The following is a 7,079-nucleotide window of genomic DNA, read 5'->3' on the forward strand; positions in this document are numbered from 1 at the left end:
GATGCTGCCTGGCCTGCTGCGTTCACCAGCAATGTTTATGTGTGTTGCTTGAATTTCCAGCATCTGCAGATTTCCTCGTGTTTGCATCCTTTGCTCCTGCCAGATTTACAAACTTGCTCTCTGCTTCACATTCACAAATACTGTTCTGTGCAAGTGTTATACCTAGTTATACATATGTGCCTATGTGTTATACCTAGTTATACATATGTGCCTATGACCTTTGAACAGTACTGTTAAGTACTGGGAATATTGTTTTAGGCGAGGAAGTTGCCCATCATCCCAGTCCTCGGGGAAGATTTTGTGGAAATAGTTATTAGCAGAATCTTCTGGTCTATAATGACCACTTAACCAGTATTTAAAATGCAAACACACTAATGAACAAGAGAACATCTGCAGATGCTGGAAATCTAAGCAACACACACAAAATGCTGGAGGAACTCAGTAGGCCAGGCATCTATAGAAAAGAGTACAGTCGATGTTTTGGGCCGAGACCCTTCATCAGGACTGGAGAAATAAAGACGAATCATTATGAAGATAGGGGGAGGAGAGGAAGAAACACAAGGTGGTAGGTAAAACTAGGAAAGGTGAAATAAAAGAGCTGAGAAGTTGATTTTAAGGCATCCGTTAGTCTTGTGAGACCATGGATCTGCACCTGGAAAGTCTTCACTCTCCAGGGCGCAGGCCTGGGCAAGGTTATATGGAAGACCAGCAGTTGCCTATGCTGCAAGTCTCCCCTCTCCACACCACCGATGTGGTCCAAGGGAAGGGCATTAGGACCCATACAGCTTGGCACCAGTGTCATCGCACAGCAATGTGTGATTAAGTGCCTTGTTCAAGGACACAACACGTTCCCTCGGCTGGGGCTCGAACTCACGACCTTCAGGTCGCTAGTCCAATGCCCTAACCACTTGGCCACGTGCCCACACAGAAGTTGATTGGTGAAAGACATAACAGGGCTGAAGAAGAGGGAACCTGATAAGAGGACAGAAGGCCATAGAAGAAAGAAAAGGGAGAGGAGCCACCAGAGGGAGGTGATGGGCAGGTAAGGAGATGAGATGAGAGAGTGAAATGGTAATGGTGAAAGGTGGGGGGGCGGGGGCGGGTGGTATTACCAGAAGTTTGAGAAATCAATGTTCATACTATCAGGTTGGAGGCTACCCAGACAGCATATAACTATATAACAATTACAGCACAGAAACAGGCCATCTCGGCCCTTCTAGTCCGTGCCAAACTCTTACTATCACCTAGTCCCACCAACCTGCACTCAGCCCATAACCCTCCATTCCTTTCCTGTCCATATACCTATCCAATTTTTCCTTAAATGACAATATCAAACCTGCCTCTACCACTTCTACTGGAAGCTCATTCCACACAGCCACCACTCTCTGAGTAAAGAAGTTCCCCCTCGTGTTACCCCTAAACTTTTGCCCCCTAATTCTCAACTCATGTCCTCTTGTTTGAATCTCCCCTACTCTCAATGGAAAAAGCCTATCCACGTCAACTCTATCTATCCCCCTCATAATTTTAAATACCTCTATCAAGTCCCCTCTCAACCTTCTACGCTCCAAAAAATAAAGACCCAACTTGTTCAACCTTTCTCTGTAACTCAGGTGCTGAAACACAGGAAACATTCTAGTAAATCTCCTCTGTACTCTCTCTATTTTGTTGACATCTTTCCTATAATTCGGTGACCAGAACTGTACACAATACTCCAAATTTGGCCTTACCAATGCCTTGTACAATTTTATCATTACATCCCAACTCCTATACCCAATGCTCTGATTTATAAAGGCCAGCATACCAAAAGCTTTCTTCACCACCCTGTCCACATGAGATTCCACCTTCAGGGAACTATGCACCATTATTCCTAGATCCCTCTGTTCTACTGCATTCTTCAATGCCCTACCATTTACCATGTATGTTCTGTTTTGATTAGTCCTACCAAAATGTAGCACCTCACACTTATCAGCATTAAACTCCATCTGCCATCTTTCAACCCACTCTTCTAACTGGCCTAAATCTCTCTGCAAGCTTTGAAAATCTGCTTCATTATCCACAATGCCACCTATCTTAGTATCATCTGCATACTTACTAATCCAATTTACCACCCCATCATCCAGATCATTAATGTATATGACAAACAACACTGGACCCAGTACAGATCCCTGAGGCACACCACTGGTTACCGGCCTCCAACCTGACAAACAGTTATCCACCACTACCCTCTGGCATCTCCCACTGTTGAATCCATTTCACTACTTCAATATTAATACCTCACGATTGAACCTTCCTAACTAACTTTCCATGTGAAACCTTGTCAAAGACCTTACTGAAGTCCATATAGACAATATCCACTGCTTTACCCTCGTCAACTTTCCTAGTAACCTCTTCAAGAAATTCAATAAGATTTGTCAAATATGACCTTCCACGCACAAATCCATGTTGACTGTTCCTAATCAGATCCTGTCTATTCAGATAATTATATATACCATCTCTAAGAATACTTTCCATTAGTTTACCCACCAATGACGTCAAACTTACAGGCCAATAATTGCTAAGTTTACTCTTAGAACCCTTGTTAAACAATGGAACAACATGAGCAATATGCCAATCCTCCGGCACCATCCTCATTTCTAATGACATTTGAAATATTTCTGTCAGAGCCCCTGCTATTTCTACCCTAACTTCCCTCAAGTTCCTAGGGAATATCCTGTCAGGACCAGGAGACTTATCCACTTTTATATTCCTTAAAAGTGCCAGTACTTCCTTTTCTTTAACCATCATAGTTTCCATAACTTCCCTACTTGTTTCCCTTCCCTTACACAATTCAATATCTTTCTCCTTAGTGAATACCAAAGAAATTGTTCAAAATCTCCCCCATCTCTTTTGGCTCCACACATAGCTGTCCACTCTGATTCTCTAAGGCAGGGGTCCCCAATCTTTTACCTTTTTCGTACTGCGGACCGGTTTCATATTGACAATACTCTTGCGGACCGGCAGACCAGGGGGGAGGGGGGTATGGTTGCCAACGTACAAGAGTAGCAGTCAAATACGTTGGGTTTACCCCGAGAAAGACAACAATGACCATGAAGTCTTGCGCGGGCACCAGTGCGCATGCGTTTACGTGCTGATTTCTTAAAAGCAGGATCTCCCAGTGGCCACACATTTTAATTCCACATCCCATTCCCATTCTGACATGTCTATCCACGGCCTCCTCTACTGTAAAGATGAAGCCACACTCAGGTTGGAGGAACAACACCTTATATTCCGTCTGGGTAGCCTCCAACCTGATGGCATGAACATTGACTTCTCTAACTTCTGCTAATGTCCCACCTCCCCCTCGTACCCCATCCGTTATTTATTTATATACACACATTCTTTCTCTCACTCTCCTTTTTCCCCCTCTGTCCTTCTGACTATACCCCTTGCCCATCCTCTGGGTTTTCCCCCCCTCACCCTTTTCCTTCTCCCTGGGCCTCCTGTCCCATGATCCTCTCATATCCCCTTTGCCTATCACCCGTCCAGCTCTTGGCTCCATCCCTCCCTGTCTTCTCCTATCATTTTGGATCTCCCCCTCCCCCTTTCAAATCTCTTACTAAACCTTCCTTCAGTTAGTCCTGACGAAGGGTCTCGGCCTGAAACGTCGACTGAAACTCTTCCTAGAGATGCTGCCTGGCCTGCTGTGTTCACCAGCAACTTTGATGTATGTTGCTTGAATTTCCAGCATCTGCAGAATTCCTGTTGTTAACTTTTATGTGTGTTGCCCGATTTCTTAAAAATTGTTTTTGCCGATTCTGTTGGCGGCGGCGGCAGCGGGGCGGTGTGTTAATCACGACCGGAATATAGGTGATAAGTGGCTAATACACTCAATTTCATTTCTAAAAGGGTTTATCTAACGAATTTAGTATTAAACACCAGCGCATATTTTCCTCGCATGAATATAGCGATAAGACAATTATCAGGGGAGGACAGGGGAGCTTGAAGTGTTGAACGAACTTCCAGTAGAAGTGGTAGAGGCAGGTTCGATATAATCATTTAAAGAAAAATTGGATGGGTATATGGACAGGAAAGGAATGGAGGGTTATGGGCTGAGTGCAGGTCGGTGGGACAAGGTGAGAGTCGCGTTCGGCACGGACTAGAAGGGGCGAGATCGCCTGTTTCCATGCCGTAATTCTTACATGGTTATATAAGTCACTTATAATAGCATCATAACATTTTAAGTAACGTTTGGATATCAAACACACAGCACATATTTTCCTCATATGAAAATATAAAATTATTGCAACGCACCAATATCGCTGAATCAGTGGGAGCCCTGGGCTTGTTTTCCTGCAACAAGACGGTCCCATCGAGGGGTGATGGGAGACAGCGATACTCGAAGGGGGTTCCTTATGTCCAGTCTATTCTGCAATTTAGTTTTCGTTGCATTCATTGCAGAGATATGTTGGAAATGGAAGCAATGTTTTCTGTGCTTTCCTGACTATCTCCGGATATTTAGCCTTGACTTTGATCCAGAATGCCGGCAGAGATGTTATATCAAACATACTTTTCAGCCTGGCGTCATTTGCAAGCTCAAGGAGTTGATCTTCTTACCGCCCTGACATGGATGACGCGCGGGTAATGACCTCGCGTGCGTAATGGCTCAACAGTGGGCGTGACAGGGAATGAGGAAAGGTGCAGCTGACTCCTATCGCCAAATCATATCGTTTCCTCGCAGCCCGGTAGCGCCTGCCTTGCGGGTTGGGGACCGCTGCTCTAAGGGACCAATTTTATCCCTCACTATCCTTTTGCTATTAATATAACTGTAGAAACCTTTTGGATTTATTTTCACCTTACTTGCCAAAGCAACCTCGTATCTTCTTTTAGCTTTTCTAATTTCTTTCTTAAGATTCTTTTTACATTCTTTATATTCCTCGAGCACCTCATTTACTCCATGCTGCCTATACTTGTTGTAGATGTCTCTCTTTTGCTGAACCAAGTTTCCAATATCGCTTGAAAACCATGGCTCTCTCAAGCGTACAAGGTATTGCTCCTCCAACCTGAGTGTGCCCTCATCATAATAGTACAGGAGGCCTTGGGCTGACATTTGGAATGGGAAATGGAATTAAAATGGGTGGACACTGGGAGATCTCACTTTTTCTGGTGGTGCTCGGTGAAGTGGCCTCCCAATCTACATTGGGTCTCACTGATATACAGATGACCCCAACATAATTCAGGTTAAGTGTTACCTCGCCTGGAAGGATTGTTTGGGGCCCTGAATAGTAGTAAGGGAGGTATAGCACTTAATCCACTTGTAAGGACAAGGGCCAGGAAGGAGAGCAGTAGCAAGGGATGAATGGACAAGGGAGTCATGTAGGGAGCAATCTCTGTGGAAAACAAAAAGTAGGGAGGAGGAGGAAGGGAAAGATGTGCTTGGTGGTGGGATTCTGTTGGAGTTGGCAGAAGTTAGAGAATTAAGTGCTGGAGGGGAGCCTTGTAGAGTGGTAGGTGATACTCCAGTTTGTGGAAAGCAGACCTTTCAATATTGTTTATCATTATAAACTGGACTTCACAATGCTGACATGTTGGTGAAAGAAAAAGCCAAATCTATTTTTGATAGACTGGACCAATTAAAAAATGAAATTTGCAACTGATAATTAGAGATAACCTTTCTCAGTGTTTGTTTGTACCAAAGTGAATATTTAAATGCTTTGCAAATTGAATGCACTTTCACCCCCCCCCCCATATTCCTGTCCACCTAGGAGATTTTGTCATGAAGCAAGAGCTTAAAATTCCACTCTACCTTTTTAGAAGACGAAGCAACTCAAACTCAGTAATTTTCCGAAGACGACACCAAATCCAGCTATGCTCATGGTCATCAGAAAGTAGGGAAAAAACCTTCGACTTGATAACAGCTTCAATGAGTTAATTACTTTGAATTCAGGCTGCATGATTTGAAACTTTTCAGTATATGCTATTACCCAAGATTATCTGTAACCCAAGTTTATTTTGAATGTAATTGATTGCATTTAAATTTTTCCCAAGAGACAAAATAACACATTAGGTACAGCATTGGACATGCAGAAAACCTTTAATCTGATGCATTTTATTGGTGTCAGGATCAATCTTTCCAAATCTGGCTATAATTTGTAAACTAGTTCATTTTTACTAAAGCAAGCTAAACCTAACAGTAAAGCAAATAGGTTAGTCTTGTGACCAGGCAATTTCTTCCTCCTTGTTTGAACTTGATTAGTTTCATTATCCAACAAAAGTAACCTTTGTGGTCCAGTTACAGTCTACATGGTCCAAGTGATGCTCTGATCTCTTCCTGCCTCTGCCATCCTTTTCAATTAGGAGCTTTCACTGTTGGTACAGGCATGTTATACTAAATTTATAATTCTTTTCTGCAATTAAATATTTCAAGTGTACTGAACATTTTTTTCAATCATATTTCAACCCAAATAAACACTAATCACAAGTGGACACGAGTGAATGCAATAAGGTGAAAATTTGTACTTTGGTCTTTGAGAATTGAATTAGCTATTAAAATATTCAATAATCAAGTCAATTTACTTTTTTAGCTACCAAGGAGTTGCTTCACAGGAACACACAAGATGTTGGAGTAACTCAGCAGGCCAGGACATCTATGGAAGAGAGTGCAGTTGACATTTCAGGCCAAGATCTTTTAGAACTGGAGAAAAAGACGAGTAGCGTTAAAAGGTGGTGAGAAACAAGGTGATAGGTGAAACTGGGAGGGGGAGGGGTGAAGTAAACAACTGGGAAGTTGATTGATGAAAGAGATACAGGGCTGGAGAAGGGGAAATCTGACAGGACAGAGGCCATGGAAGATAGAAAAGGGGAGGAGCACCGGAGGGAAGCAATTGGGCAGGCAAGGAGATAAAGAAAGGAAAAAGGGGACGGGGAGTGGTAAGGGGGGGGAGCATTACCAGAAGCTCGAAATCGATGCTCATGCCATCAGGTTGGAAGCTACCCAGACAGAATACAAGGTGTTGTTCCTACAACTGGAGTGTGGCCTTATCACAACAGTGGAAGAGGCCATGGATGGACATATTGAAATGGAAGTGGAAGTAAAATGGATG

This window comes from Mobula hypostoma, chromosome 9 (assembly GCF_963921235.1).
Source record: "Mobula hypostoma chromosome 9, sMobHyp1.1, whole genome shotgun sequence".
Classification (NCBI taxonomy): domain Eukaryota; kingdom Metazoa; phylum Chordata; class Chondrichthyes; order Myliobatiformes; family Myliobatidae; genus Mobula; species Mobula hypostoma.